Here is a 25,102-nt window from a genome sequence, read left to right on the forward strand (position 1 = left end):
ACATTTTTGGACTCACTGATTTTTGTTTGTAGTTAACACCTACAATATGTCTAACAAATTGTTGCAGACCAGAGATCTGTTTTCTTGACAGTAGCGTTGCACTCAGAAATGCGGGGGGTGCCAAATCGCACAATACGTCAATTTCTGGATAATACTGCATTGAAGCAATGTGCTGCTGACAGGATTAACTGTTTGTTAGACACCTTATTAAGATTTTCACCTTAATTTGGTTTATAATGTACAAAACCTCCCAAGTACGCGCTTTAAACTCCATTAATACTGCAGCACGTCTCCTTATTGGTTGAGATGCTGAAAAGGAATGTAAAATGTGTAAAATGTCCATGTTACATATGTCAATTGGCACAGCACTGGTCCTGCTTCAAAGAGATCAAACAAGAGCAGTGTTTTCAATTTGGCCAATTCGATAATCCACGTTACTTTGACTTTTGTAGAGCTGCAGTGCAAACGCTGCACAACTTCAGTGATATATATCATACTGTACTAATGCTGCACCACATCTGTGTACAATGGCTTTTTTTGTTTACTGTATGTTTACCATTTTCCATTTGGCTGATGTGCTTCTCATATTAGGGTATATAGTTTGCATTGGGATAAGACAGATGACACAAACAATTGTGTGTAAGATAAGTACACAGTATTTAAGTGCACGCATTATTAGGGCACTGAAGCAAATCTGAGAGTCGTTAACAGATCGTCCCCTATGCTACTGCAAAAGATCACGTATGGGCAATATAGGAAGAGATGTTACATTATAGAGTGAAAGGATGGTTACAGTTTTGTAACTATTTTGGTCATGTCTTTTCACTGATTCCACTGGCATATGCAGTCCTTACGCATTAATTCAAGACATGAGACTTTCACGGATGAAGTTGTGTTAATTGTATGCCATTTGGCAAATAACATACAGCAGTTGGTACAGTACCCTGGATTCATTTTAAGTACATCTGTCCAAGGTCAACACTGGGAATGTTAATGCCGTGTTAGTCTAATGCTCAATACATCATAACACTTGTTCAGCCAGGAAAAATAAAGTTATACTATTCCACACATTCTCACAATTGCATCCTTTGCCATGCCCTTGCCATTCCAGCTGTAGCTATCAGTCTTGTAATTTTTTGAATCACCGAGTGAAGGTTGCCAGATACATTTTAGTGGCAAATCTAGAGATGAAGAGATAACAGATGGAGCAGCTCACAGACACAGGAAACTGTCGTGGTGGTGAATGATAAAGGTGCGAAGAGAGACTCGACGGGGAGGCAGACGAAGGTTATTTAAAGCGCAAGGAACACTTTGATTTGAATGGCTGCCTGACCTAGCTAAGTGTGCCTGCAGCTGTCAATATGACTTATAAGTAATTACTGAAGGGAGAGAGGGATGCGTGAGCGGTCGAGCTGTGGCTACTGCGCGCACGGTTCAGATCCACTGCAATGGCATGTGTGACAAGGAGACATCAGGTTTGGCATGAAACGGACAGACAGGCTTATGGTGCCATTCTGACTCAGTCTGGGAATAACCACAAGCTGGGAATAGCAGGGTGGCAGCAGTGTGTGGGCTGGTGTGAACAGTCTGCAAGCATGTGTATGTGTCTACATGTGCTTGACAGAGAGTGAGCGAGAGAGAGACAATATTTGAATTTGAAGATTAATGTTTAAATATGCTGGTGGATTGTGGAGTATGTTACAGATATCCACAATATATATGGAGATTACAGTACATATGTACTGCTGTGCTGTGTGGCATTAAGGGAGTGATGCTGGAATACTAATGTAACACCACGTCTTTGACCTTGAAGTTTAGGGAGAAACTAAAAGGCACCATGAGCGACATTTGTCATCTCTTATCAGATGTCCCCTTGCACTGGCTGAGCTGTCACTTTACCCAAGAAAAATGTCATTGTTTTCCTCTCTCTACTCATAACACAATCTAATCACAGTTTGCCCAGCTCATCCTGCATTGTCCAGGTGGCCCCACTCTGAGAGGGAACAGAGGGACTCTCAGCATCAATAAATGTCTTTAACCAGGCTGATGTTGCTGATGTGATGTAGCCCAGATTACAGAGTGTCCTGTGTGCATCCAAATACACTCATGTGTAGGTAAACAAATACACATACACACACGCTTGCTTGCACACACTATTCCACAAAGTGTGTGCCACATCCATTTCCTATTGAGTCAGTAACATCGGTAATTCAAAGAGGCTGTGTGTCCTTGACAAGGTCTGTAATAGTGTGATTATATGGAGAAAGCTGCACTGTGTGGTCTAAGCTGGATCAGCCTAGTTGGCACATGCACAGTCTACAGACTTTACTGACAAGCTTACATTTCCCCAAACCCAAACAGTCTTACTGAACCTACTATGAGCTGCTCCACATGGTGTAATATAGGTTGGATTGTGTCCTGAGTATGACATTGATTTTGTTTTGTATCTTTTCAGAGCGCTGTGATTGATGGTTCAAGGGGAAAATAGCTCTCAGCATGTTGAAGACTATGGGCTGCCTACTGAGCCCCTTTTGGATGGCATGGTATTATGTGGGCTGCCCAGCAGCCTGTGCTGAATGGCAGAAACAGCTATGCCATCTGTTACACTCTATTTTCAACTCTCTGCCTACCAGAATCATGGCCCAAAGGGAATGCAACTGCTCTCACAGAGTCCTATTTGTTCAACAGGTCAAGTCTAAGCCTTGCAGGGGGGGAGCACCAAACTAATTTATGGCATGGCCCAGGTGATTACAAAACCCCACACATCGCTTCACTGGGCAGAGCAGGTGATAAAGGAGGAAATACTAATACAAAAAGTAATCAGGTGCCTCAGAGAATTAGAAGAGATTATTGCTGTCACAGTTGTTAAATGACCATAACCCAATGTGTCCTCAAATGCTTCTTAAGCCCGGTTAAAAGGATCATCTCGTGAATTGAACTCTGTTCGTGTAATGTGTTTCTTGGGTTGAGAAAAGAGAAATTTGGGGATTCCAGGTGAGGATGAAACAGAGGCTGGCAGGATTCATTTGAGATTACTTGGCGCAAACATGGTGTAATCCCCTTATCTGCGTACTTACCTGTCCCTGACAGTGATCCAAGCCTACCTCTATGAACCTCATTGGCCTGACATTCTGGCAGGAGAAAATCCCTGTCTAATGTGTCAGCTCGGGCAGCTTTAACACCTGGCACGCCAGTGCTTATCTGCTGAGCACCCAGAAGCACCTACATTATCCCACTGAAGCCTCACAACAAGTGAAAGGGCTTCTAATATCCACACAGTGAAATCACAGTTTGCGTCACACCGCAAACACACAGTGTACAAAGTGCATACCATTACTAGGTGCTCAGAGCCTGATCAGAACACATGTACAGCATCAGACATCCCCAATTCAGTGGCTGGCTCCGAGAGGATTTTGGAACTGATAAATCTTATTACTTTCTTTTTAAATAAATGAATGGTCGAGCCCTTGTTACTGTTGCCATGACATCCCTCTTTCAACCATTATCTTACAACTGCAGTTAATCTCTTGAGCCAAACTGACGATCAAATATAAACAAGGATTTACTGTATTGGTCCACAAACTTTGACTCTTCAGGGTGACAGTTGTGCATCAGCTCTGTGCACACATTTGCATTTCTATTTTTTGTCTGTATCTGTCTTTTCATTTCAGAAAAAAATATAGCTCTGTCTGATTTGAAAAAAATCTTGCGTGTTGAAATGAGAAGATGACTGTGACAACTCTTAACAGCGTAATAACTGGCCAAAACTAGTTTGCCACTGCTAACAACAGCGCAGTTTACCCTCTTTAAACTTTCTCAGGCAGGCATATTAAATATTCAGATTCGTCTACTTCCAGAGTTGACAGTCTAAAGTCGTCTGGTGCCCAACGCTTAAATTCAATGGATTTCTGCAAACATTGAATTTGTCTAAGGCAATGTGATGAAAGGCAATCCATTATACACACAGTGCATGTAAAAGCACAAAAACAAAACGGTTGTTTAATGAATTTCCGGTCCGCCATTTTTCACTCCTGTTACACAACCTCAGTCCAGCATCAGCCGCCGCAGGCAGGACATCACCTCTAACAGGTACTGACCAGGTGGAAGTTAATTTATCAACCGCCCTCTTTTGGATTAATTTATCTGTGCTTTGGATTTGACACTTGGAATAAATTTCAAGTTTCTGCTTCTTCGAGAGACCTTTCACGGAGGCCGCAGCAGTGCATCTAGCAGGTGAGGAAAGGTCAATCTCGTAGGTAGTAATTAACGGAGGGGTCAGCTAGCATGTCACGGTATGGCACTCGTAAATAGAAGACATCATCCAAATTTGTCACAACTTTCGCTTAGTCATTGGCTGTTATGACAGTTTTAACTTATTTGCAGGGTTATTAATCCTGTCACATGATGTTAATTATCCCAACGGTGAAAGTTACGTAAACATTCTGTTTAACGTACTAGCTAAATGAATTCGTCGCCGTTTGCGCTAGTTCTACATGAAAGACACCTGTATGATTGTATAACGTTATATATATGTGGTCTGGAATAAGGTTAACAGTATATATGTTTCCATTTTCTAAATCAACACACTTTTTGAGGAAAGGAAAATACGTTTGTCCTTGCCTTTACCGACATCTGGTGGTGTTTCAGTAGTATAGCCATGTTGAGGGAGGGGCTGGCGACATGAAGAGTAGAAATCCGTTTTCCAGCTCGTTTGAAATACTTTTCCTGTAACAAAAATGTGTGAATGTGCACCATATTTAATGTAAACGTAGAGGGCAGTGGCTGTTTACTGTTGCAACGCTGAAACACCTTTGTAATCGAGTGCTAGCGTTTGCCAGCCCTCTCGAACACAAATCCGCGATTCGAACACCAGCCAAAAGGCCACCGTAGATTGTCCAATTTGCTTTAAAACGTAAAATACTACCAATAGTGTTGTTTTTATATGCATACGCGCAATCTCTGTTCAATATGAAATGTTAGTATGCGTTCAACGGAAACAATATGAGACACTGGGGCTGGAGAGAAAGTTTAAGGGATTGTATCCCATGATGCACTCCGTCGTGGCGATAGTTTGAATTAAATGTAAACAAAAATAGAACTAAAGCCTACAAATAGCAGCATGATTCTAGAATATATGTTGTGATATGAAGATCGTTCTCCGAAGACTGCCTTAACGCCCTGAATAATATCTTGAAACCGTAACCCTATATTACATGAAGCAGAATAACCAGGCTGAGTGTAACCGGAAATCTTTAGCTTTGCGCAGTGGCAGTATCGTAGCCTATGAGGTTTATCCGAGGCGCGATTATTGCTAGTTGAAAACTTTACCCAATACCCCGCCTTGACGACTTGAAATATAGTCGGCAATGGCAATTTTTGACGGTCTCTAAGGAGACTGATATTGTGTGAAAAGTAAGACTGGTTTGTTGATGGAAACTGAGATGTTTTTGGCGTTGTAGTATTCAAGTAACATTTTTGTTCTATAGAAAACGGTTGCCAGGTTTAATCAAAAGTGCGTAGTATGTATGATCTAGTTTTGTGTGTTTTCACGTAAACACAACGTGCATTCGTTGAAAGAGTATAATAAGATGTGATTTGTATAATAACTCTCGGGTTGTGCTGTATTCTTGTCGGTTTCATTAAACAAAAATAAGACATTTGACACAAGCATGGTTTGATGTGCCAAAATAAAAATGTACTACTCGGTGGAGCTACTCTGATAACTACCTTTGGAAAGTATAATTAGACCCGTCCATTCCAAACCACAATCAGTTTATGGCCCCACCTACTCAGTTTCAGTCATCAGGCATGTTAACCCACATAAATAATTACACGAAGTTAACAGTAAAAACCTTTGTAGGTAAACTTTGGTTTACCAATCATCATTAAAGTTAATAACCGTGTTTGGACTGGTTTCCTAACAGTTATTCTGCGTATTAAAACTTAAAACAAAGACGCACCGCGGGGTACGTCATTTCCGTTTATGACTTGTCACAATTCTTGTATATTTCTTTAACGTTATGGGTGAGTTTGTATGTTGGATTGCTTGTTCCTGACTTTCATCCAACAATAGCAAGTAAACGCACGATCCGACCACAAAGTTGCAACCAAAGATGTTGTAGAATATCTGTTGACAGTGTGGTTACAGGATTACACTTCAGGACTGTTTTATGCATAGCCTTATTCCGTCTTGTTTACATGTGTGCTTTTAAAAAACACCGGAGATGCATGACTGCATACTCCATTCCCTCTCTCTGGGGATAACGTTTATATTTCTACATAATTGTAACGATATATTATTAAGTCGACTCGTCACCACATCCACTGTTGAAACCATTACGAAGAAGCTTGTGGACCGAATTCACAGGCCTGTCGTCTTGATCACCTTGTCAGCTTTGCGCAGTGGCAGTATCGTAGCCTATGAGGTTTATCCGAGGCGCGATTATTGCTAGTTGAAAACTTTACCCAATACCCCGCCTAGACGACTTGAAATATAGTCGGCGAAGGCAATTTTTGACGGTCTCTAAGGAGACTTACATTATGTTGAACATCAATGCACATATTTTACGATGTTATCTAGCGGACTATTGTTTCCTGTTAGTTACCTGCTACTTTGCAACACTTCACATGCTGTTTTTTGTAATTAGGCATGGCTGTGTAAAAGGCCATTGTTTTTGTAGTTTCTGTTTGTTTGGTTATCTCTACGCGTTTTCTTCTCTGTTAAAAATGCGAGTAATACTTTCTTAGAAATAAAAGTGGCATGGTCGGAACTCAGTCGTGTTTGCCGGATGACTGTGTTCGGGGGGCATAAAACGAAGATGTACCGCGAGGTACGTCAGTTCCGTTTATAACTTGTTAAAATGATTGTGTATTTCTTTAACGTTATGAGTGAGTTTGAACGTTGGATTGCTTGTCCGTACGGCGTAAAATATAGTCGGCAACGGCAATTTTTGACGGTCTCCAAGAAGACTCAAATTATGTTGAAAGAGAATACACCACAATAAAACTGTTGTATGGCAAATCACTGCTTTCTATTGTAAAGCATGCATTTAGTAACTGTCCTTCTACACGTTTTCCTCTCTGTAAACAGTGCGATGAATATTTGCTTAGAAGCAAAAGTGGCATGGTCGGAATGTAATCGTGTTTGCCAGTTGACTGTGTTCTAGGGGCTTAAATAAAGACGTACCGCGGGGTACGTAAGCTTTATAAGCAATTCTTGTGTATTTCTATTTCTATTTCTTATGCGTGAGTTTTTATGTTGGATTCCTTGTACGTGACTTTTTCGAACTGACAGCAAGTAAATACACGATGTCATAATAGATCTAATAATGACTGTGTGGTTACACTATTACACTTCAGGACTGTTGCATGCATAATTTAGTCTTATACTGACTTCTAAATATGTGTTGTTTACCCACACTGGAGAGTCGTGAATACGATCTCCATGACCTCTCTCTATGGACAATATGGTTTATATTTCTACACAATTATAACGATATGTTATAAAGTAATATACTCGTAACCACACCCACTGTTGTAACCATGACAAAGACGCGTGTGGCCCGGAGACACTAGCCTGTCATCCCCAATACCTCGTTAGCTTTGCGCAGTGGCAGTATCGTAGCCTATGAGGTTTATCCGAGGCGCGATTATTGCTAGTTGAAAACTTTACCCAATACCCCGCCTAGACGACTTGAAATATAGTCGGCGAAGGCAATTTTTGACGGTCTCTAAGGAGACTCATACTAGTGTTTAAAGCAAGAGCGATTAAATTAAACGGCTAAAACATAAATATAACTTTGCCTTTTACAGCAGTCAGTCATGCATTAATCCGCTGCTCTCCGTTGTCGTAGTTATCGGGAAGCTTGCAGTACCTCGCTTACGTTTGACTGTATTTCAGTTTAGTTGTATAAAAGGCGATTGTATTTGTAGTTTCGGTTATCTTCACTCTGCTATGCGATAATATTTGATTAAAAACACAAGTGGCATGGTCGGAATGCAGTCATGTTTGCTGGTTGACTGTGTCCGGGGGGCCTAAAACAACGACGTACCGTGGGGTACGTCAGTTCCGTTTATAACTTGTTACAATTCATGTGTATTTCTTTAACGTCATGGGTGAGTTTGTATGTTGGAATGCTTTTTCGTGACTTTTTCGAACTGATAGCAAGTAAATGCACGATCCGACCACAAATTTGCAATACACAGATGTTGTCGAAGTTGTAATGACGACTGTGTGGTTACACCATTACACCTCAGGAGAGTTTCATGCAAAATATAGTCTTATTTTGTCTTCTTCATATGTGCTGTAAAGACACATTGGAGAAGCATGAATACATTATCCATGCCCTCTCTCCGGCTCAACATTGTTTATATTTCTACATAATTATAACGAAAACCGTATACTTGTAACCACGCCCACTTTTGAAACCATGACAGATACGTATGTGGCCTGGAATCACTACCCTGCCGTCTCGATAGCATCGGTAGCTTTGCGCAGTGGCAGTATCGTAGCCTATGAGGTTTATCCGAGGCGCGATTATTGCTAGTTGAAAACTTTACCCAATACCCCGCCGAGACGACTTGAAATATAGTCGGCGAAGGCAATTTTTGACGGTCTCCAAGGAGACTCACACACATGTCAAATGCAATATTAAGTTTAAGCTGAAGTTATATGCTCTTTTCTGTACCACAAAAGCAGGTTCCATTTTACTGTGATATTATTGTGTGTTAGGAGTGTTTCGTTTTTATTCTTTGACATCTGAATTTTTATTTTATGTTTTGTGAATATTTTTGGTCTCCAGAAATAATGTAATACTTTTCATTTAACCTTTATGGCATATCCCAGCATCCCTAAATAATTTTGAGTTGAGTACAGTTGTTGAGTGGTACTTAACTTCTCTTCAAGTTTGCACTTACTGTCACTCATTTATAGTTGTAGGTTGTGGCAAGTTTGAGATTTTGGGCTATAAAAATAAAAATTGATTTGGATCTGATGATACTGTCTGTATTCTAGTTATTGTGTAATACACCTGACAGAACTGCAGAGGGCACTCTTAAACAGCATATGCAATGATGAAGCAAAAACGAATTGTGAAATAGAGGAACACACATCTCTGATAAAATCTAAACAATAAAAAATTCCATATTTTAAAAATGAAAAACAATTTGTGTTCAGTTAGACATTGTGCTGATTTTGCAACCAGATGATGATGATTGCTGCATAATCAAAGATTGTGATTGAGATTCTCTTTGTAAAGTGAAAGTAACATTTGTGCAGACATGTTTTACCACCCCGTAGAGAAGTGTAATTGCAGTGATCTCTGATTAGAAGAGGGGTGGGTTTTTAGACAGTCACGGGGGTGGAGGAGTAATCAAGTCAGTCTGCTCATTAGGCAGATGAGCTCAAAACCTCTTGTCACCCTGTAAACATTCTCTTACACCCTCACTTTTATATAAGCACACTTCATTTTCTCACTCTCTCCATAATTGTAACTGTCATGTGGCATTGTTTGGAACCTAACCTTCAATATTGTAAATGAAATAATATATTTATTTAGGATAAGTCAGTAATGTTTAGCTTTAGAGACAATTTACCTAACTCTAGGAGTACTTATTAGGGTTGAGGACACTTTATAATTGCTATCAGTTGTTAGTTGTGATGGCATTGACTGATACGGTTTTCAGGGCCAATAACTTTATTGATCTCTTAAATTTGGAACTGTAAACATTTGAATTAAAAGGGAAAATCTTAGTCAAAAAAATTAGAATAACCACTAATGTAATGCAGTTAAGTACAATATAAAGCCTGACCGGTATATAGTGGTGCCAATGGTGGTCTATCACAGATATGCCGGTATTTGGTCATACGCTAATATGAAGACTTTTTTAAAATAGATTTTAATGCTTAGGTTAATTTATAGTCAATAAGTTCCCAGCAAGTATTATTTTATTGAACTGGTGTCATTTTAGACAACAAGGCTTATTGTTAAACTGTGAAATCACCTGCCGTTGCTACATGTCTTTGACACAAACGTTTGATATTATGTTAAATTACACATTTCAATGACTGGTATCACTAATGGCATCGGCCCCTGAAAATCAAGTATATTTCGGGCTCTAGTACAATTTACTCTTATAGTGTTCTTAATTACAATTTTGACATTATACTTTACTAGAGTATTTCTATTTTCAGTTACTACATACTTTAACTTTACTACAATTTGGAGAGAAATAATGTACTTTTTACTCAACTATACTTATGTGACTTATGTTTCCACTTAGTTTGCAGAAACAGATGATTAATACTATGCTATTATTTGAGAGCCATCAGAGCCAAAATACTGCAATGTTGAACACACGTTTTTTTTTGTTTGCAATCTGACAACAACAAACATCACTACTAGTTATCAGAAAAATGCTGTATATTGGATGCAATTATCAGCCAGAAAGATAATTGGTTTATGGCCAGTTTATGGAGTATTTTCTGAAATTGTGTCGCAATACAACTTATTTAAGTATTCCAACTAAGTAAGGCACTTCAATCACATTGGATTGTATTGGCCTCACTGCTTCAGTCTTTAGTCAAGTCAGTGTAATGTGAGGCATTGTGCCATCATAGCTAACAGCAATGGACTTCATGTAAGTTCTTTTAAATTGTCTGCTTGCATGTGTTCATTAACAACCCAATAGTTTAATCGAATTTTGTTATTTTGCATTGGTTCTGATCAGTCATTTCTTTTCGTTAAGTTCACTAATGTGATTATTACAGCTGCTTGTAACGTATCTTTCTCCATCCCTGGAAATCATATTGCGGCAAATGGATCATGCTCTCAGACAAACAGAGCATTTGGTAGACTTTATCAAAGGTGACACTACAGCTTTGAAGAGTGATTCATATTTACATAAATTATTTGAGACGGCTTTTGCATTTAATCTTCATTCTGTGTGACCGATGATGCACTTGCATTAACATCCACTGAGCATTGATCAGACCGCACCAAATGGGGTTTCAGGGTTGATGCTGCCAGTGTGTAGTCCTCTTGACCTGCATATGACCCAGTGTTTTCTACATTTTAAGCTGTAGTTATGGTACATACAGATATTATGTGAGATAAGCAGGAGTTTTCCATGGCTCCTAGATAGTTCTTTATCTTTCATAAATGGCAAGGCAAGATATGGCTTTGTTCTATGTTAGCGACAGCTGGACGTGTGCCAAACATAAACAAATAAATTGCACAGCATCACAGAACTAGTTCCTAGGTAACCATGTGACAGTGCCGACAATTGCTATGGAAACCAGTGTATCCTCTGTCTCTCTCTCTCTCTCTCTCTCTCTCTCTCTCTCTCTCTCTCTCTCCCTTTCTCTTTCTCTCGCTCTCTCTCTCTTTTTCTCCCTGTCCCTTTCTCTTTCTCTCTGTCTTTTAGTTCTTTCAGGAAATGTGTGAGAATATTCCCTTTCCTGTGAATTGATTTTACTCTCCAGGTTTGACAGTTATGGAGGAAGACACTCTCACGTCATAGAAAGTAATTTCCCCTCATACTTTGTACAAGCTGTAGAATGTATTAAGGCAAACTATACACCAGGGAAAGACACTGTGGTTGAAGATAAGATGTAACTGGTAGAGCTGACAAAGCTCTCTATAATACGAACACTACTTTTGTACATCACCATGCAATTAGCTGCCCTGCTTCCATGCTTCCCCCCCAACTAGTATGATATGAAAAAACGTAATTCGCCTATTCTCTGTAACAAATGAAGACATTTTTCAAGATCAGAGTAAACAACAACTAGTTTTAATCATTTTCCTCAGATCTTTAGTTCTGCAAGCTAATTTGCAATGTGCTTCACAGCAGGTCTTTTGTTTTGATTCTGTTTGTCACAAATCCAGTTACAACTCGATGTTCCAAATGGAAAACCAGGCTTCTCTTCAAAGACGCAGACATCACAGCGTATTCTATTAAAAAGCAGGTGCAAATCTGAAAGAGATGCTTTGATTTGCGGCCCATTATGGACATCTTTGTTGCATCACCTTTATGTGAGTACTTTACCTCTTTCCTCAGAGCTGATCAGAAGAATTAGCCCATTATTCTTGGTAGATAACCAGAAATGAAGAGATCACATGAATGAAAAGGAACCTCAAAAGTTATCAAGTTATTCAACACACCCAATTAAACTTGCTCCAATCCTCTAATGCCATCTCCTGGTTAATCACTACGTGGTGTACAAGGGGTTGCCCCCAATTAGCTGCCTCAGGTGACACCCTGACACCCCACTGCATTGTGATTGTATTTCAGCTTCAATTATTCTGAAAACCCTTCAGGCAGAGGTGATAGGTCTCCACTTCTCTTAATTTTCACTTTTCTTATGCTTGTTTTACCCTTCTCTTCAGTCATAGGGGCTGTCAAAAGAGAGTCCTTGATGTTTAGGAATAAAAGAGCCATAAACTGTAACAATCATAATCTTTTACAGTTTTATGTGTAATGTTTAGCAGTTCCGTGTAGATGGAACAGCTGAGCAGTATTTATATTTTTAAAGTCATGCTCAGTGTTAGGCTGTATTACAGTCTATGGGATAACCTGAGGTGTGATCATTGCAAGTTGAAAGCTTAACCTAAAAATCCGCCATGACAACTTGAGAAAGTGTGAGAATTAGCCATATAAGACGGTCACAGAATTGGAAGAAAAATAAAAATGTTTCTCAGAAGTGGAATTTGGTGAAGACAGCTAGTAATGATCAAATATTTATCAGTCAGCCTTACTTACCAGCAGTACCAGCATAACTGATGATGAATGGCCTTAAAATGCAATAACACTTTTCTTGTATCTTTTTGGATGGAGTGTGTGATTACACTGCCAACAACACTACAGCCAGATCTGGTACAGAAGTTTGTTGTCTTTCTGGTTGTCCCTTGTCTTAATCACTTTAGCTGCTAGCTTTCTTGAGAATTGTTCAACACTGTCTAATTTCACCATCATAATGATCAATATTGCACCACAAGGGTACAGTGTTCATAACACTGTACACTTAAAGCCCTATTCGTATGGTATTGACATTACCAGGGGTGATCCCTCTACATTAGTATTTTGTGTGGCGCATTGATACAGGATAAAATAACGTGTGTATTGTACTTAAATGTAAGTAAAATTTCAGTAATTAAATTAGCCAGCGATCTTGCTTTAGGGGAAATTAGGTCATCGTAGCAGTGGAACAGTATAATCAGAAATACAAAATACAATCAGAGGACAATACTCAATTTAAAACACTATACACAATATACCCACATATATACACATATATACACAAGTATATCTCAGCATATGATTTCAAGACATCAATATATCAATGTTTCAGAAGCGGAGTGTCTGTTCTTCAACAGCCACATTAATAGTATAGTTAACAGTTGTTTTGCTCACTGACTGCATGTGTTAGAAGCATATTTACACATGAATACACGGCTCATTTAGATCACGTAACAGATGCTTTGTTGCTGTACTAACCTTTCGTTGCTCACAACCTTCTGTCATCACTCATTTTAAATGTCAATATAGAGGATCTCACAGCACAGCTGTTGACTGCTGTTCAACATGCTGTAATCATATTTCACAATTGTTCTGTTGTCTGGCAACAGAAAACAGAAGTTTGATAAAATACAATACCGAATCTGAAACAAGCAGATTTGCATAGGACTATTATGTTATCACAGGATAATACTGTGTTTTCGCAGAATATGGGTGGTAATTTTAGGTGGAATTTTTGGCAGATTCTCACAGGATTAAGATTATGTAGGTATTACACATTACTAGAGGCCCAGAGGTTATACAAGTCTGATACAAATGGGTTTTAAGACTGCAATTAATAGCCAAGACAAAGGCATTTTTCACATGCATCCTTGACCAAAAGTTGGCATTAACCACCTGAGATTTGAGGCACAGTAAGAAAGACAGCCAGTACAAGTTTCATAAATAGTTTTCTTGTTAATGTCTGTAATTAAGATTTTTTCTGTTGTAATGGTGAGTAAGGTATTGTGATTAAACAAATAGACTCCAATAAGCTACAATTACATTCAGTGTTTTATTGTGATAGTGATTTTACATTTTGACACTGTTCATGGTCCAATCCTACGGAGCCCTAGACATGACGTGGTCAAAAAATAAATTAGATTGTGGCCATGAAATAAGTATAATGTGCGCACAAAATACTAATTCGTGGCCACAAAGTAGGTATAATGTGTGCTCGAAATACTAATTAATAATATTGATATCATTCCTGGACAGCTGGGTAAGCAAATTGAGCGCACCTTCTCTAGAAACTGCAATGTCTGAACTTTTAATGAACTGAACTGTGAACTTTTAATCTTTTGTGGTGTTATTGAAGGACAGATGTCCAGAGAACACTACAGACACCTTCAGTAGTTCAGTCTGAGCAACAACAGCCTGCAAATCAATACAAACTAGATTCCGATCACTGATAGGCTATAGGTTCCCTTGGCAACGTGATACAAAGTGAGCACTAATGTAAATGCAAGGATGTGTTTGGTGGAATCATGAAACGCTGCGGCTCAAATATCCTATGTATTCCCTCAGCTGAGAGTCTGACACACATGATGCTACTTTCAAAGGAGATGATCAGATGATCACTGCCTAAATGCGGGATAACAAGATATTGATGAGAAAAGAATAAGAAAAGACACTCACCTTAAGGACATCACATTTTCTAGAGAAGGTGCTCTTTATTTGCTTACCCAGCTGTAGTATTTCGTGCACACATTATACCTACTTCATGACCATGAATTAATATTTCGTACACATGTTATACTAATTTTGTGGCCACGAATTAGTATTTTGTGGCCATGAATTAGTATTTCATGCACATGTTATAGCTATATTGTCGCCACAATTTTTTGTTTTTTGATCATGTCATATCTGGGGCTCCTTACAATCCTGCTGTGTTTTTCTTTTATTATGTGCCAAACTTGGCTAATCTGTCTTATTAGCTCAGTAGTAAACAATTGATATTCAAACGGTATAATTGCGATGCAACTGGGATGTCCGTATCGGAACTCTTCTAGTTATGTCTGACAAGGCCTCAGCTGTGTGTTGAAGGTGTAAGAGTCAGAATATCGGTGAATAGTTTTTGCAGGTTGACAAATTTGACATAGGGATGTTCCAAGACAATGCTAAGGATCAACTACTCTAATATGTGCATATTAGTAAATTAAATAAAGCTGACCAAAAGCAGATCCTTTCTTCACTGAACTCTGCTGCGTTTTGTCCACCTCACGCTAGTGTTGCTGTACCAAATGGCAGCCTAGCTTTACACTGCCTGCATTCTAATTTTTATGTGGGTGAAATCAATCATGCAAATGTAAAAAATGATTTTGTCGCACCGGTGATTGACTCTGTTCTTTCACCTGCGTTGGCGAAATACACATATTCTCTAAATTCTAACAGTAATGAATCTGTCATCTCTTCTCTCATATCAGCAATGAGCAGTGTACAAAACATTCAGCATGCAACTGCTCACTTGCTTTTGACTGTTGCTGACATTAGTATTTAATGAGTAAATGTAACAATCATCTATGTTTTTCCAGAATCGCCCTCTGCACTTTTTTAAAGATAACAAACATCAGTGGTGGCACGTTATTATCATGTATTACTTCATGGCAGTCCAAAATAAACATTTTGTGTTGTAAGGTTTGCTTGCTCTCTGCAAGACACTGACTGTACAAAGGCTTTTTATGAGGTAAAAGAAGCATCACTTTGTAACAGTACTGTACAATTGTGCTGATCGCTTCATATCAAATGTTTCAGTCACATCGTCCTGGTGAATCTGATTCTATATCAAAATGCAAAGCTTATGAACTTCATAGTTTTGAATAAGTATGTAGTATGTCGAATTCAGCACAAAGCTTGTGAAAAGTAAGATATGCCGAATTAAGAACATTTAATCAACTGCTGGAATGGAGTCTGTATCCGCAAAGAACTCAGATGAGGATCGGTGCCTAACACATTCTTAGCTTGTGTAATGGTGTGCTTGTGTGTTGGTTTTTGCACGTGTCAGTTTATCATTTGTCAGAAGGGAACCACGTCTCCCTCAGACTATTAGAACCAGAGCCCCGGTAGCCTCCAGTAGCCTGCGGCTTTAAGAAATAGCTTTTTAAAAGGTATCAGTCTCCCCTGTTTCCTCAGGATCCAGGTGCTTTTAATTGGATTTCTTTGACAAAATTATTGCCTGCTCTCGGGTCAATCTTGGATGTGTGGTGTGTAGTAACAAGTGTTCCTATATAACCACTTTACTCATAAACAAACTTCACAAAGAACTTTTATTTGATTGGAAATTACAATGTGACCAAATGTTGACCTCTCCCCCACCCCCACCCCTGCCTTTGGTGCAGTTCCTTGTAATCCTCCTTAAAGCCTTCTGAGACTTCATCAAGCTACATCTTGTGAATCAAGTCTGACATATATGTTGGATTTCTTCATGTAATATCGCAGCTTTGTAGAAATTGCAGACCAAGCACTAAAGAATATTTTCAGAGCCATTTTGTACAACCACCTCCACTAGGGAATCAATTAAAATCCCCAAATGTAAAGACAGTAAAAAAACATTTATTCCCTGGGACCCAGTCCCTCCAAGGTAATGTGACCTTCTTAAGCGTAACTGACTTAAGTGAGAGCTCGTACTGAAAGGAGGACTAGCCCTATAATCCCTTAGAAAATGGCTCTTTGAAAATCCTATTATAATGACATAGCAGGTCCAAGCCTGGTCAATGCAATTAGTCAGAGGAAATGAGCAACATTTCTCTGTCTAAATGGGGACATTAATTGATAAAGACAAAGAATAAGATTATATCATGCCAATTTGAATATTTTATTGTATGGGATAATTGTGCTGGGCTACTTTGTGCCGATCAAAGACAAGAGGCTTTCACATGGACAATTAATACAGAGCTTTTTGTCTATACTTGGATGATAATATAACATTTAATTTCCAAATTGTGTGGATTACTACATGCAAGAAAAATGTGCTCTAAAATGAATGCAGCATAAATGGAGTATTGAATTCGATTTGACAGACTAACAAGTAAAAATCTGCTCAGGAGATGTACCATTGTAAATGCTTCATAAAATGCTACTTTAGAAAGATTTATGTTAGGTACTTACTTCAGCCAGAGAGTTGTTTCCGTCAAAGCAAGGTTAAATTATATACTTATTAAACTCATGTGGGCCTACAGTCTGTTAGCTGTCTGTAAGTGCTGGGTCCTAGATGGTATTCTGCCAGAGTACTGCTGAGAGGCTCTGCAGTAATTGAGTGATTGCAAAGTGAGACGTATAGGCTACTTTTCTCTGAGCTGAGCCGGGAACTTTTAACAAGGTACAGGATTTTGAGGTTGGGACATCAGGTGGAAGTTTATTAAGACTCTGCTTCTGACTTCACTGTGTCATGCCCTTCGTGCTGTGTCTCATCTGTTCTTGTCTCGCCAGTTGTTAAAGCTGGCTAAAAATGGGCTCTGGTGTTGCGTGTGCTAATCTAACACCATACAGTTTTTGAGGGAACATTGGGGTGTTGAACAACTTGGAGTGTGAGGTCCCTGCCTGGCTAAAATCTGAAAGTATCAAAGTGAGAAACTTTTGAACTGAGACATGTTTCATATAATCATAGTAATCTATGTTGTCTTCACAGTCAGTCTATATGGGCTGTTTTCTGATGAGGGCGGGCTTGATCTAAAAGATGGTTTGTTTAAGGGTTTGACTGGTGTTCATGGTACAGATGTGTAGGAAGCTTCTATGAGTTCCTGAAAAACATCAGAATTGAATGAGAGCCCCCAAGTGTAAAGCACTGTTGTGAGTTAACACTCTTTTTAGATACTCTGCTACAGAGGAAGAGGTAAATATTACAGAATGTTTACTTAAATTAGTCATATTTCCCAACCAAAATGCACTTCATTAGTGGCAAAGTCTTTTCAAGAGACTTCATGTCCTTGCCAAAAAGAACATTGCTATTTCTGCCACTGCCGCACCTGCAGAGACAGCTTTACACTGCGGGGTAAGTGGTTAACAGACTGTTGATGTTCTTGTTTCTTTCACAAGAAATAGGCTTGAACATCATATAACATACTACAACATTTTGATATTTGAAAATGTGTGTATGGTGCATTAAAGTGCGAGGAATCCAAGTGTTGAGCTACCAAACATACGCTGTTAAATTCTTGTATTATTCTGTTGAGGCTTGCCTCCCTATTCAGATGGGACCATTATAAAAATTGATTGAATACATACTTAAGAGATGGGCATGATTGTATGAATGTTAGAAATTGATAGTTATGCTTAAGGGAATTTTAATAATATTTTGTTAATTATTCAAACTACCTTTATAATTTGTAGTGGGTTTTTGCAGTCATGTATTTACCTACCGGTAATTTATTTTCTTCTTTTGTGGAAAAATTACATTTTGTCTGAAAGTTCATCATAGTTGTAACAATAAAAGATACAATAAGAAATTACACAAACAAAAGTAACTGTAATACTACTCCACACTTTCACAAAAGTATTAAAATAATTCGAAATTCGAATATTCCTTCGAAAGTGGGGGGGGAGTTCTCATTCAAACATAATGAACTGTTCGAATTCAAAATGTACGCAACAAATAAGCGCAACACACCGTTTGAAGTACCGGTAGTTTGCCTTGTGATCCAACAGAGGGTGCTCTAAAACTTCACTATCAGCTTGCCCTATTTACCCTTGACCTATCAATTCAGCTATATTATGTTGTTTGCTATGAAAATGGAGGACACTAGCGATCAACACTGTTCTGAGTGGACAATCACAACACCAAAGCATCTGAGAAGTAGCGTATGTAAGTATTTTGTAGCTGTCTTACTCTACGACAACAAATCTGTGAACTCAGCTAGCTTACAACCTCGTAAGCTAATGTTTTTTGAATACATTCGAATAAATTACGTCATTTCAAATTCGTTCGAACTTGACTTTTTGAAAAAGTGACAGCCCTATCACACATGTTGTTATTAGCCACTTTTGATAGGTATTATAGTTTAGTTTTACATTATAGGTACAGTGTGTAATTGAGTATGTATATAATACAGTTGGCTATAATCTGGGGTGTAGCGCTGTTTGTACTAGAGTGCACTTAGATGACATTTTTAAAAAAATGTCACGTTCCAATTACCTGTCCAGCATAAAACGGTTAAATTGTCCGTGTGTAAATATTTCTTTATCATCATGGATTTCCAGCCATCCCCAAATTGTTCCACAAAGCTGGGAGCATGGAATTGTCCAACAAGTCCCACAACTTGATATGCTGAAGCATTCAGAGTTCCTTCAGTTCCTGAGCCAAGCCCAGCTACTGAAAAACAACCCCAGACCATAATCCTTCCTACACCAAATTTTACACTTGGCACAATGCAGTCAGACAAGTACCGTTCTCCTGGCAGCCGGCAAAGTCAGACTCATCAATCAGATTGCCAGATGGAGAAGCACAATCCGTCACTCCAGAGAACATGTCTCCACTGCTCTAGAGTCCAGTGGCGGCATGCTTTACACTGCTGCATCCAACGCTTTGCATTGCAATTACTGATGTATGGCTTGGATGCAGCTGCTCAGCCATGGAAACCCATTCCATGAAGCTCTATACGCACTGTTTTTGAGCTAATCTGAAGGCCACATGAAGTTTGGAGGTCTATCGCGAACCATGTGCCTCAGCATCCGCTGACCCCGCTCCGTCATTTTATGTGGCCTACCACTTCATGGCTGAGTTGCTGTCATTCCCAATCGCAGCAGGCAGGACAGTTAGCTCATCTCCCTCGCGCTGAATTGCTGGAAACTGATTTAGGGACCTACGCCGACAAGACCTGGTTGCTATGGATGCCCCTACCATCACAAGCTGACAGAGGAGCAGGCAGGGGTGGTATGGCCAAGTACTGTGCCGAAAAGACCCAGTCACTATGGACGCTCCTAGCATCACAAGCCAACAGAGGAGCAAGCAGAGGCGTTGTTACCTAGGACGGAGGCACCTCTGTCCAGCAGGGATAACCGCTGGGCTGGAGGCAAATCCATGGAAAATGCTGCTTCCCTCCATCCTACTTTCAGGCGCTGCAAGTATGTTCTGCTAGGTGACACAACATATCACACACTGTATCTTTTGAATAAAATCTCAGGGTTATTCCAAGTGCTTTCATTATCATTAAAGTGGAAAATCCAGTTGGAGTCTCAGACAACAGAATACAATGTTTGATACTTATAGGGAGCATTTAGCTGTCGGTTTGTAGGTTTTACAATTAGGATGACAAGTGTTCCTCTATACACAAGATTTTTTCACTTAATTTAATTTGTGTTAATCTTGGCACTTAATCCACTATAACATTTATATGGCATGCATTATTCATATTGAATCAGGATGTTTGATATGGCAAGGAGAGTACATTCCCACTGATGTTGTGATGATTGCCCCCATGAAGCATAATTACAGCCATCGGAAGTGCAAGTCATCTTTCCTTCAGTACAAATCAAATTTAGAGGACATAATCATATATGCTCCTTTATTAGTAGCTAAATCAGTCTTCTCAGGGCCCAGCAGGTCTTAGACTGCCACAGTATTTATTATGAGATCACGCCGTCCGCAGAGAAAAACAAGAAGGAGGCCTTTTAGTGACACAATATAGACATTTTTTTTTGTGCTGCTTGGTTATCTTGGTCACTTTTAGGTACTAGCACTCTTTGACAGTGTTTCATGCGGGATGTGTGTTTGAAAGTTTATATTCCAACTTTATTTTTCCTCCTTGCTTGTTTCTGTTACTGGGGTTATCATACACTTAATACACTTTAAATTCAATCCATTTTTGATTCAACAGACATTTTCAGAAACGGATCTCTGCGGTGTGAGCAGCATGTGTTCATGGCGACACATTTTATGTTTCATTTCCGTCATTCAGTGTCTCATCTGTGTTTTCTGCCTCACATGTGCTTTACTCAGCAAAGATAAACCAGAGAAATTATTCATGGAAAATCATATGGACGTCATACTACCATCTCGCTACAGTTTCAATGTCTACAGTTTTAGAATACGTCACAGACACAAAAAAGATATACTAAACAGATGAAGAACAGTATTTTTTAGGTGCAGTTGTAGTCTCTGTTACTCTCTCTATCTCTTAACGAATGTAAAGGAAAATCACATCGTCATCATTACTGATCATTACTGAGATTCTGATGTATAGTATATAGCATCTATAGATTTTACACAAACCAGATGAATGTTACATCATCAGGCCATATAGTGCTTTAATAATAATCCCCACAGTATTCATACTTTTTTATATAGGGCAATGCTGGGAAAATTTACTTCAAATTCAAACTACTGAATTGGCATCTACTACCATGCATTGCTGTGTTTACGGTTTTTAATTCACTGTGGTTAAGTGCAGTGATCAAAGCAAACAGAATGTTTGCAGTACAGATGGCTTTACTAGATATGTGTTATTGAAAAGGAGAACATTACTGACTGTTCCTTAACTATTAACAATCTTCAACCCTTGGAGAAAAGTCAGAGTTCTTGCAGTCTGCACAGGCTGTCTTTTCAGCTAGTGTATAGGCTCTGAATTCACAGTAATCCCTTAAAACACAACAATAAATCCCTCTTTAGGCTTTCGGCGCTTTGTAAGATGTTGTGACTTTCAGGGCGTGATTTATACCTCAGCCCTCTCACAGTGTGCATACTAGTAGATGTGTTAACTTCACTTGCAAGCTCAGTTGCGAATATGTTTTGTTTTTTTAGTCATCATGTCTCTAAGGGACACAGAGAGTGTGAGGGACGAAGCTTAACTGTATATGACCTTTATCTTGCCTTGCACCTTATTAAAAATAGCAGCAGATGAAGCAGATAAAACCCTCAGCAGTACTAATGTGTGGTATTGGTCAAAGTACATATTCTGGTGAACAAAAATCATTGACCGGAGTGATCATGACATGCTCCTGCTAATATCAAGTAAGTCTGACTGACAATTTGATTTGAATTCATTCTGAACATGTCAGAAACAGTCCTGTCAGTAAATGGGACCTGGCTTTTACTTGCATAAAATTAGTTAAAAATAGAAAATCTGAATGTCTCCAACAGGTTTGCCATTCAACTTTGTTGACTGACTCAGCATGTCGTGAGGTTCTGTAAGAGAGTCATTGTCGCTGGTGTCAACTTGAACCTTGGGGGCCGAAGGTCAGTCAATGAAACCAGCCGGTTTTGACATTTGCCGTACAAAGCTCTTCAGTGTCAACACCACTAAGCCAGCTCTATCAGAAAGTGGATCTATTGACACATGGGTAATGTCAATGCAGAAACCAGCATGCAGGAACAAGGACTTAGCCAGCTTTATTATTGGATATCTATCATAACCTTCAACCTTTTTCTGTGAGAGTGGTTATTATTTCCCAAAGAGCAGGCTGATCTGGGTCTGCATCCAGGTCTGCTAGGTCACAAACAACCACACAGAAACCTGGGAGTGATGGAGCGTCAGTACATGGTCAACATCCATGACAAATCCCCTGTCAGACAGGCTCTCATTCCACTGACTAAACACGGAGGGCACAACATTATCTCGGAGGCAACAGTCCAGTATTTCAAGGCATAAATGGCTGAACTGCAACAGAAACTGGAGACGGCAACAAAAAAATAATCTGGGCAGTTTTTCTTGGACAAATATAAATATGATTAGGAACCAAGCTGATTTACAAATGGGAAACATCTTTATTAAATTACCACAATGTGTAGGAGCAGTATATTGAAATTATTCAACCTTCTTGTAGAAATGCAGAGAATTCAATGCCAACTAGAGAGTGTGGAGCATAACAAACCCATTTGAAAGCCTACGTAACAAATAGTGATGTGTAAAGTCTATGGATGAAATGAGATGCATGCAGTTGGTATTAGTATAAATAGCAAGAGATGAAACTGAGCAGATAACACCATCCAGCCATACGTCTGTTTACACTCTAGGGATGGGAAACATTTTTGATTCTTTGAAGCATGGCAATTTTCTCTAGAATGATATGTCTGGATGCAGATAAATTAATGATCCAAATTTTAAAACTGAAATTAGTTCGGATTGGTAGCAGAAGGTCATACTTTCCACATCTGAAACAGAATGAATGGAAACTATAGACTTTCTGGTGTATACTGCTGCATTTATCTGCACACAACACAAATAGGAGGCTTTAAATTAACATACTTCTTTCTCTTTTCAAAGCCTGGACTGCATGTAAAAGAGGCAAACAAATGTACAATATGAAAAAAATTATTTAGCTTATTTAGCTGTTCCTGCTCAGACGGGAGGACAGACCAGTCTTCAGCGATGTGATGGGCTGTTATGGTGATATAAGAATGGATTGCCCGTGAAGTCCATATGTTGCAGGTGAGAACATCATGTTCTATTCTGCTGAGAATTTCTTTGACTTTCTCCTTAATGTCCTTGTAGATTTGAGGCACTGCTGTTGCAGAGAAACACTGGAAGGTATCACTTTCCTCGGCTCCAACGTGTGTAGCATGTTCCTCTATCCTGTATTCTTCACAACGCTATAAGGCCGCAGGCCTTTGCAAATAAAGTGATTGATTTAGTTATGTGTTTTGCTTTTTCAGAACCGCTGGGTAGTTTGTACAGTGCTGCTTTGAGTATCTGCTGGCTTGCTGCTGCGGATCATTTGGCTATTAACTCTACATTTACCTCAGGATAATGTCTTGCCAGGTGGGCGGTAAGGCTTGTTGTGTTTCTGCAGTACACGACATGTGCATTACAGAGTTTACAAATAGCTTTCGACATGTCCAGCTCTGCTTTTCCCTTCAAAGCAAAAAATACTAAATGTGTCCACACTTTTGACTTAAAATGAGATGGCAGAGATTTTATTGCCACATATTTTTACAAGTTATCCAGTTATCCAAGTTATCCGCCGTTCTCCGCTTTCTGTTTAAGTCACTAATAGGTAGTTGAAGAAAAACATTTCGCCCTCTGCTGGAGAAAAGCGATCGAAAAAAAATCGATTTAAAAATCATAAAACAAAAAATAGAGACACTGATGTGAACCAAATTTTTCTCCCACCCCTATCATCTTGTATACAAAGTGAAACAGTGAAGCGACTCTCTTGTGGTTTGGTTCCTCATCTTATTCCTGTTATTGCGTTTGAAAAGTAATTACAGGTTAATTGTCAAACAGCTTTCACTTAAACACTGAAGAGGCTTCCCTGGAGAATCCCATTTAATGAGAATGGCAGCCGGAGTTGTACTAAACCATTAAGATAAATTACAAATTATGATCTTAACGTGACGATTTAGAAAGTCTAAATTCCCATTTTCCACACCTTGTTCTTTCTTTTGAACACTGTACCCTGAATGAAATGATTCTCTTTTTCTTAAAACGACATTATAGATACACATTAATCCTAATTTACTCAAAGTTGGTGAAGATGCATTCTGTACAATTGTGTCCTTGGTGTTGATCTGGCCTGGAGCTTTAGTCATCTGTCACTTTCTTCTCTATGCTGTGAAGAGCTGCATAAAAATCAAGGACTCAAAAACCCAGCAGCAACCTAAATGCCAAAGAAAGGAGGTTGTGACTCCGAAATGCGATAAGGATTTTATGTGAGACAGTAATAATCTTTTCGAGCCTAATCTGCCAGTGTTCGTTGGCATTTCAGTACTACATTTGAAAACATTATATTTTTACTTGTCTGTGAACAATGTACCAATTCTGAAATGTTGTAAAAATATGCAGGTGAAACAATGAAAATTCTAATTGGAACAGCATTTGTACTGGTCTGCAGTGTTCAGAATGTGTCAGTCTTCTGAAAAACATAACAGGAAACCAGTCAACATCCAGTATGGTGTTGCATCAGATTGTGAAAATACAATTTAACCAGGAGGAGATGAATTGTTTGGTATCGCATTAATATCAGTGTGTCAAAATCCCTTAGATGTCAATATAAGTGTGAGCACTGAGGAGTTCCCATGGTACACTGATAGGAAAAACAGAGCACTGTGCAGACCTTAGGCTTTAATATCCGATGCGAAAGAGAAACAGAAACAGGAGATTGGTTATTGTGTCGA

At 39.1% G+C, this 25,102-nt stretch overlaps 4 non-coding genes across 4 annotated transcripts; all 4 read left to right on the plus strand.

The window, feature by feature from the left end:
* Nucleotides 1-5,254: 5,254 nt before the first annotated feature.
* Nucleotides 5,255-5,395, plus strand: LOC119025179. Its single transcript, XR_005076720.1, has one exon. It is a non-coding gene; the product is annotated as a U4 spliceosomal RNA (small nuclear RNA).
* Nucleotides 5,396-6,391: 996 nt separating this feature from the next.
* Nucleotides 6,392-6,532, plus strand: LOC119025191. The gene has a single exon (XR_005076732.1). It is a non-coding gene; the product is annotated as a U4 spliceosomal RNA (small nuclear RNA).
* A 1,066-nt stretch (nt 6,533-7,598) lies between these two features.
* LOC119025195 lies at nt 7,599-7,739 on the plus strand. The gene has a single exon (XR_005076736.1). It is a non-coding gene; the product is annotated as a U4 spliceosomal RNA (small nuclear RNA).
* Nucleotides 7,740-8,485: 746 nt separating this feature from the next.
* Nucleotides 8,486-8,626, plus strand: LOC119025197. Its single transcript, XR_005076737.1, has one exon. It is a non-coding gene; the product is annotated as a U4 spliceosomal RNA (small nuclear RNA).
* Nucleotides 8,627-25,102: the final 16,476 nt, after the last annotated feature.

The sequence above is a fragment of the Acanthopagrus latus genome, chromosome 8, assembly GCF_904848185.1.
Source record: "Acanthopagrus latus isolate v.2019 chromosome 8, fAcaLat1.1, whole genome shotgun sequence".
Classification (NCBI taxonomy): domain Eukaryota; kingdom Metazoa; phylum Chordata; class Actinopteri; order Spariformes; family Sparidae; genus Acanthopagrus; species Acanthopagrus latus.